The following is a 9023-nucleotide window of genomic DNA, read 5'->3' on the forward strand; positions in this document are numbered from 1 at the left end:
TGTGTAAATTCTATTAGCATCTTATCTCTTGAGTAACTTGGTAATTTAATAATTAATGTGTTTATATAGTGTTTTGTTCTGGAGTCCACCACAGCTGATCAACTTTTTCATTGTCCTGCTTAAAAAAAAAAATAACTGATAAAATGTTTAATTTGTAAATATGATGGTGTCACACATGATACAAGAACAGATGTTAGCTTCATATGAACCGGCAATGATGCTGCCACAAACTGAGCAAATACAGACAGTTTATATTACACAGTACTGACCAACACTTGAGGTTCACTGAACAGTGGACGTACTGTAAGGAGTGACAAACGCAAGGAAAACAGCAACTCGGTAAAATCACCCACATTAAAATGGCTTCGTCAGAAACTTCTCTCTTTAGAAGCCACAAACCAAAATAGTGTAAATGTGTAGAGTTCGATAACGTTTCACACCTCAGGTCTGTAAAAACAGGGAATCATAGCTACAACATAAAAACACTTCTCAAGCTTTGGGATCAGGATGGAAGGAATCCAAGAACACAACACACGAACACATCAACATACATGGATATATTGCATAAAGTTAGAGTTTTTTGTCAAGTAATACTACAGTTAGCCGTCCACTATGAGCCTGGTTCTGCTGGAGGTTTCTTCCTCTAAAGGGAGTTTTTCCTCTCCACTGTTGCCTAAAGCTTGTTCAAATGGGATTGTTGGGTTTTCTATATCATTTTTTGTATAAATATTTTCTGTAAGGTCTTAAACCTTAAACACTGTAAAGTGCCTTGAGATAACTTCTGTTGTAAATTGGCGCTATACAAATAAAACTGAATTGAATTGAATTGTTTAGATTGTGATTTACCTTTAACAATGAGGTTGTGTTTAGACAACATCACAGATCTCAGTAAAAATATTTCTGTTTATTTTGCTAAATAATTTGTGTACAATAAAAATTAATTTTAAGTTAAACGTTTTTTTATTTCATAAACCTCTTCATGAGTCCAGTGAAATCAAACAAGAAATAACTGACAGTATCTTTTAAATACAGACAACAGTTAACTAACTAAGACTAACTAGTTTAACACCAATTAAAAAACACATGATAATAAGCAGTAGTACTTACAGTAGTACTGCTATTTTATTTATTGTGTAGTGAGTCTCAGACCACTAGATGGACCTGTGGAGTTACAGTTTCACACATGTTGACATTTATTGATGCAGGATGAAGGAAAGAGGTGAAAGAGTGACAATATTTATCACTGCACCGCATTCATTAGTGTGTTTTAACTGGTTGAAATAAAAAATGTGCCCATGCATTGATCATTTATAAAGGCTTAGAAATAACGTGCTCATGGTTAAGATGTACAGGATATAGGACTCCATAACCAGAGATACATGGAAAAAAAAAACTGGATGAGTTAAAAGGTTTATTACTGAAAGGAATATGATACTAATGTGAGGGGATCCAGTACAGTCAGCCTGAGTCACACAGCAGACTATTGATGTAATAAGAGGAGTAGATGACCTGAATGAGAGGAGCGAGGTGACCCAGGAAGTGAGGAGATGGTGAGATGATGACGACCCGGATGTGGTGTAGAGGTGAAAGGTGATGACATCACAATTCAAGATGGCCAGTGCAGATCAGAGAGCACATGGAGCTGAGAGAAAGGAGGTGGAAACAAAATCCTGAGGCACAGAGCAAAAGCCTAATGGATGGTTACAGGAGCATGCAAAGTCAATGCAGAAGCACCACATCAAATAATCCACAATCCAAATATCCGAATGATAAGACAGTCAGGGATCATACACAGAAAAGGGGGTTGCAAGAGGTGGTCGACAGGGTAGAACTAAAAGCAGAGTAGAGGAGACAGTCCGAAGTCATACAAAGAGAGATCCAACAAAAAGGCAAAGTAAGGGACAAGGGGGGAATGGACACAGGAAGGGATCAGAAACAGGGAGGAAGGCAGGTTGAGAAGGAGAGCAATTCTGAAAGGTTCTGAAATTCCTGAAAGGTTGTGAAAGGCTGTGGAACAGTTGCGATCAGCTAGAACGCACAAGAACCAAAAATGTGTGACGCTTCCCCATCTAAATAATTGGAAGCAGGTGTTCCAATCACTTCCATGGCCACAGGTGTATAAAATGAAGCACCTAGGCATGCAGACAGTTTTTTCAACATTTGTGAAAGAATGGGTCGTTCTCAAGAGCTCAGTGAATTCCAGCGTGGAACTGTGATAGGATGCCACCTGTGCAACAAATACAGTGGTGAAATTTCCTCACTCACTAAATATTCCACAATCACCTGTATTATAAGAAGTGGAAGCGTTTGGGAATGACAGCAACTTAGCCACGAAGTGGTAGGCCACGTAAACTGATGGAGCAGAGTCACCGGATACTGAGGCCCATAGTGTGAAGAGGTCGCAAACTTTCTGCAGAGTCAATCGCTACAGATCTCTAAACTTCATGTGGCCTTCACAACAGTGCACAGAGACCTTCATGGAATGGGTTTCCATGGCCGAGCAGCTGCATCCAAGCCAAACCAAGTGCAATGGAAAGCGTCAGATGCAGTGGTGTAAAGCACACCGCCACTGGACTCTAGAGCAGTGGAGGCACGTTTTCTGGAGTGATTTATCACGCTTCTCCATCTGGCAATCGGATGGACGAGTCTGGGTTTGGAGAACTATACTTGTGTGGCTGCATTGTGCTAAGTGTAAAATTTGGTGGAAGGGGCATTATGGTGTGGGGTTGTTTTTAGGAGCTGGGATTGGCCTCTTAGTTCCAGTGAAAAGAACTGTGAATGCTTCAGCATACCAAGACATTTTAGACAATTCCATGCTCCCAACTTTGTGGGAACAGTTTGGTGTTGGCCACTTCCTCTTCCAACACCAACACCAGTGCACAAAGCAAAGTCCATAAAGACAAGTATAACAGAGTCTGGTGAACTTGACTGGTCTGCAGTGAGATCAATCAAAGAGTCACAAACCCAATCTGTCTTTCTGTGGTTTTAATCTTGGCCAAGAGAGAAGAACACTATAGCACACAAAGCGCTCTGTGTAGTTCAGAGGTCAATGCTCACATACATTCACTACATATATTTCAGAACCCTCCAGTCATTGGCTGCATTCAGTTACATTTCCCTTTATAGTGTAGAACAGGGGTCTCAAACTCCATTTACCTGGGGGCCGCAGGAAGCCGAGTCTCGGTGAAGCTGCCTGCATCAGGTTTTCCACAAGAAAGGTTTTGTTTAAAAAAAATCCTATCTTCTCAAATCTCTTTATTTTTATTTTTTAATACAAAATAAATAAAAACATAAAAAAATAATAAGAAAATAAAACAGTAATAAATGAATAAAATAATACTAATAAAAATAATAATTAGATTCCTCTAGTTGCCGACTATATGTGGTTTCTTCAGTCTTCTATATCTGCTGTATTCAGATTCAAATGTCTGTATTAACAGTTCTTTAACCTTTAACCTTCTTCTGAACATGAATTGAACATTGAAGAACATGAACTGTTCTTCTCTTGTCTACTCCTTGCTGCTACAGACCTGGCAGCGCTTCCTCGTATAGTCGAGCCACATGTGGTTTTAGGGAGGAAGCAGCTGAGACCCTCAGTATGGTTTAAAGATGATCATCAGTAAGTCTGCTTTTTCAATTCAATTCAATTTAGAAGTCAATTTGGGGCAGCAGTAGCTCAGGGGGTAGGGCATTCACCACAGACCACAGGTCTGTTTGAATAACAACCACAAAGTGTTTGTTATTCAAACTCTACAGCTTGAGAAGAGAAAGCAGAACTAGGGCCAGGTTGAGATTGGCAGATTTGTGTGTTTCTGTGTGTGATTTGAGACATTTTCTGTGAAAGATGGGAGTGGAGTGGCTCTTTGTAAATACTACAATATTGTTATTGTGACCAACTAACACACAGGATACGAGAATAACGAACAAAAAAGATTTTATTGCAACCCGGTTTCAAAAAACAGAGGACAAAGGAAATCAACCAAGTGAGGGAATTAGAACGAACACGACAAGAACAGAGATTAGATGTGAAAACAAAGTGACGGATGATGGAAGAGGAGCCCTGAAGATACTAAAAGAACACTACTGTGTACTAATATCAGAAACCGAGAGTGTCCCAGACTACATCATAAGAGTAGAGAACATTATCACAGCTCTGAGAAGTGCTGGCGAGTCATTGAGTGACGGTCTAATCGTACTCATGGTCCTAGGCGGACTACCAGACTCCTTCAAGCCGCTAGCTGTTCACGTCACACAAAATGAGGATAATGGCACTTTTGCAGACTTCTAGAGAAGACTACGAGTTTATGAAGAATCAGAAAAAATGAGAGTGACAGAGACAACAGATAATATAATGAAGACACTGCATGGAAAAGCCGACACCAAGTCACACAACAGGGAAGATGACGACATAGATGTAATCTGCTACAAGTGTGGAATAAAAGGACACAAGGCAAGAAAGTGTTCCAGAAAAGTGTGGTGCAATCACTGCAGAAGCAACACACACGCAGGATCCCTTTGCAAGAAAAAGGGAGAAAGAGTTGGTTTCAGAAAGATAGCAGAGAACCAAGACACAGGCCAAGACCACCTCTTCAAAGCCAAGCACATAAAGAAAGAAACACCAGCAGGTACAAGAAAGTTAAAAGGCATCATGGTGGATGCAGGAGCAACGTCCCATATCGTCAGTGACATCAGAAAGTTCACCAACTTTGACAGCTCATTCCAGCCAAAGTCTCATTCTGTAGAATTAGCTGATGGGACAAGATGCAGTGGAATAGCAGAGAGAAGAGGCACAGCGGTGATCTACCTTCTGGACGACGCTGGGAGACAGCACAGAGCACAGCTACGAGACACACTCTACATGCCCTCCTATCCACAAGACATCTTCTCAGTGGCAAGAGCAACAAATGGAGGAGCAACTATTACCTTCAAAAGGGATGACAATCACATGATTACCAAAGATGGCAGCAGGTTTGACATTCATGAAACAGGGTAGAATCTGTATTACTTGCCAACTGTAGAAGAAAATGTTGACCAATGTAATGCATGTCATGATATACAAACCTGGCATGAAATTCTAGGTCATCGTAACTATGAAGATGTACAAAAACTAAAAAAAGTGTGCAATAAAGAGAAATTCAGCCAGTCAAGGAACAGGGAACCAGATGCAAACGCAAAGAAACCCTTAGAGCTAGTCCACACTGATTTACGAGTTGTTCACAGGCAAGAAGCTAAACCTATACAAGATGCAAATATTTTGAATCTACATGTTTTGCTTACAGGCAGAAGAGTGGGAAATTAGACTCTAGATGTGATAAAGGCATTTTCATTGGCTATGATAAAAACAGTTCAGCTTACCTGGTGTACTATCCAGACACAGAAAACATTCTGAACCACAGGTTAGTGAAGTTTGCAGCTAAAAAAAAACAAAGAGAGAGAAACACAAACTTCTGAGCCATACATTTAGTATGTGAGCATGAATCCTATGATTCAAAATCATATGATGCGATGAAATGGAATCAAGTGGTAGAAATGATGTTTGTGAGGTCTTACCAGAACAAACTGAATCCAAGTGTCCAGATGAAAACACAGGGGAGGAAATCAGAAGAAACCCACCGAGAACAAAGAAAAGACCAGTGCGTCTACGTGAATTTGAGACCGAGTTCTCCGAGGACAAAATTCAAACGTGTTGATTCCTGTTACAGACTAATATGTTACATATCTCAAAGCTATGAGGAAGCCATGTCATCAAGTGTTTCACAGCAGTGGAAAAAGGCTATGGATGAGGAGATGAACTCACTGGAAGAGAACGAGACTTTCACTCTCACCCAGTTAACACCCGGGAAAAGAACAGTGGGAGGTAGATGGGTCTACGCACTAAAGACAGAGATTGATGGTCATGAAAAGTACAAAGCAAGATTCGTAGCAAAAGGCTACAGTCAGAAATCAGGAACTGACTATGAAGAGACATTTTCACCCACAGCTGATATGACAAGTGTTGGAGGAGAAGGCAGCTCAAGAAAATTTAGTTTTACGCCAGATGGATGTTAAAACTGCTTATGTACATGCACCAATCGACTGTGAGATATACATGGAACAACCTAAAGGTTATGAAAAGATGTCAGAAACAAGTGAAAAACTTGTTTCAGAAACAAGTGAAAAACTTGTTTCAGAAACAAGTGAAAAACTTGTATGTAAGTTACAGAAATCACTTCATGGTCTCAAACAATCAGGGAGAAATTGGAATGTTATGTTACACACCTGCTTAGTTGAGAACAGCTTTACACAGAATCCAGCTGACAACTGTGTGAATACAAGAGAGAACTGTGATGGAAAAGTGATCATAATAATATGGGTAGATGACCTGATCATGGCGGCAGACAATACAAATGTACTGACAGACATAAAGAAAACACTTAAAATGAAAGACCTGAGAAAGTTAAAACATTTCTTAGGAATAGATTTTGAACAAACAGAGGAAAGTGTAAAGATGTCACAAGAAAAATATGTGATAAAAATATTGAACAGGTTTAACTGTAAACCTAGAGCAACCCCATGTGAACTCAAACTAGACAAATGCTAAGAAAATTGACGACCCAAGAATGTACAGGGAGGCAGTGGGAAGTTTAATATACTTGTTCACTTGCACCAGACCAGATCTAAGTTTTGTGGTCAGTAAACTGTCACAGTATTTTGCTGAACCAACAGTAGCATAATCTACTTGTGAGGCAGAATATGTATCTTTAGCATCAGCCATGCAGGTGAGTGTTCATCTGGAACAACTCCTCACAGGCATTGATTCATACCAATACACAAAGACCAAAGTGTATGAAGATAAGCTGGGGACTTTAGCACTAGCCAAAAACCCAGTTAACAGGCAGAGGTGCAAACACATTGACATCAAGGGAAACTGGTTTTGTCATTAGGTCAGCGACCATCTTGTCAGTTGGGCAGTATTCCAGAATGACTTTGTCACTGTTTACAGTTTCCCTAAGCTGAAGTTGACAATGTTTGCTGAAGACATGTTCGGTGCTTGAGAATATATGTAATGTACCACATGACCAAAGTAATGGGTTATTATTGGGATGTTTTAGGAGCTAAGTTCCTGAGCTAAGAGCGAGACTGGTATGTTGTGTGTGTTGTATGCGCCCTTACTCATTGTTATTTACGTAGTGATGAGGATGTTCTGTGCAACGTTTTCACCGGTTTGTGGTACATGTATGTGTGTAACTGTTGTGACCAATATCAGATGTACAGAGCCGACAAAAACGTTCCTGTGAAAAATAAACAGCTTGTTCTTCAGCCAAAAGAGAAGACTTAAGATAAGATAAGATAAGATAAAGCTTTATTGTCATTGTACAGTCACACTTGGTACAACAGTACAACGAAATTGCAAACTGTCCCACATTGGTGCAAGGAGAGAGTAGAAAAACAACATAATAATAATAAAACAGCTTACAATTACCTTTCATACAAAAAGTATTTAAATATATATACATATATTCATATATATAAATATATATATACACAATTATATATACAAATATACACATGCACACCAGCTGTATATACAGAATATACAATCTACATTCTTCTAGAAAAAAAAAAAACTAAACCAGATGTGTGTGTGTGTTCATGAGGGCTATTGCTCTATTGTAGAAACTGTCTCTGAGTCTGTTGGTCCGTGACCTCAGCACCCTGAGTCTTTTTCCAGAGGGCAACCATTTAAACACCCGGTGTCCCGGGTGTGTGCAGTCTTTCAGGATGTTGCGTGCCCTCCTAAGACATCGGGTGCTGTAGAGGTCTTTCAGTGAGGGAAGAGGGTGGCCAATGATCTTTTGGGCAGTGTTTATGACCCTTTGTAGAACCTTTTTTTGTGCCATGGTGCAGCTTGAAAACCACACGGAGATGCAGTATGTTAGCACACTCTCAATGGAGCAACGGTAGAAGGCAACCAGCAGCTCTCTCTTCAGGTTGACCCACTTGTTCTTTACAAACCAAGCATGAGTTGCTGCGCTCATCAGAGTTAATAATAAAAAGTAGATACGCCATAAAAAAATTATCATCCTGAGCACAGTTGAAGATAAACAGTAATGAAAGGAGCTACTGTACATAATAGTTAGGTCAGTCAGATCCTACAGGTAACAATCAGTAAATACAGGTAACTGATTGACCAGAACAGTTAGCATCAGGTTACTGTCTTTACTGTTTAGACTAAAACCCACTGAGTGCTCTGTGTCTTTCTTCCTTCTTAGTTATGTTCATAAGACTTTGGGCTGTTGCTGATATGTTTAAGTTGCATTGATTTAATTTCTCTCAGGTTGCAGACATGGCCTCAGAGAACATAGAGGTTGCTGCCCTCGGTCGACCTTTCACTGTGGGAATGCTGTACGATGCTCGTAAAGACAAACTGATCCCAGGTAAGAAGCACTCAAACAGCATTACTGTCAGACATGAACAGTATGTTACACTACGATGTCATTAACAGACAAGTAGCATGTGTTTAAATCATATTTAATCGAATATGATTTAAACTTAAAGCAAACAAATTACAGGTGTAGCGCTGACATAGTGTAGCGCTGACATAATGTCTAATAGCTGTCCACCCACAATTTCCCCAAGGGGATCAATAAAGTATTCATTATTATTATTAAGTCATTTCAGAATTGTATAGAAAACCCAACAACCCCACTGAGCAGCACCAGGAGACAGTGGAGAGGAAGAAACCTCAAGCAGAACCATGATCAGGCTGGGTGGCCATCTGCCTCGACCAGTTGGGGTGAGTGGAAAGAGGAGAGAGAGACTCTGTAGAAATACAGGTCCAAGGAGGAGGATACCTGCAGAGGAGAACAGAGAGGAGGAAACACAACTACAGGAGAGAGAAGACACAAAGTTAATGACATGAAATGGTGGAATTTGAATGGACAGAGGAGAAAAGATAAGATAGAGCCTGAATATTAAGTGCTCTATATGTGAGGAGAAGTGTTTTAAACTTTATTCTGGATTTTACAGGGAGCTAATGGAGA

Source organism: Anabas testudineus, chromosome 12, assembly GCF_900324465.2.
Source record: "Anabas testudineus chromosome 12, fAnaTes1.2, whole genome shotgun sequence".
In the NCBI taxonomy this organism is placed as follows: Eukaryota; Metazoa; Chordata; class Actinopteri; order Anabantiformes; family Anabantidae; genus Anabas; species Anabas testudineus.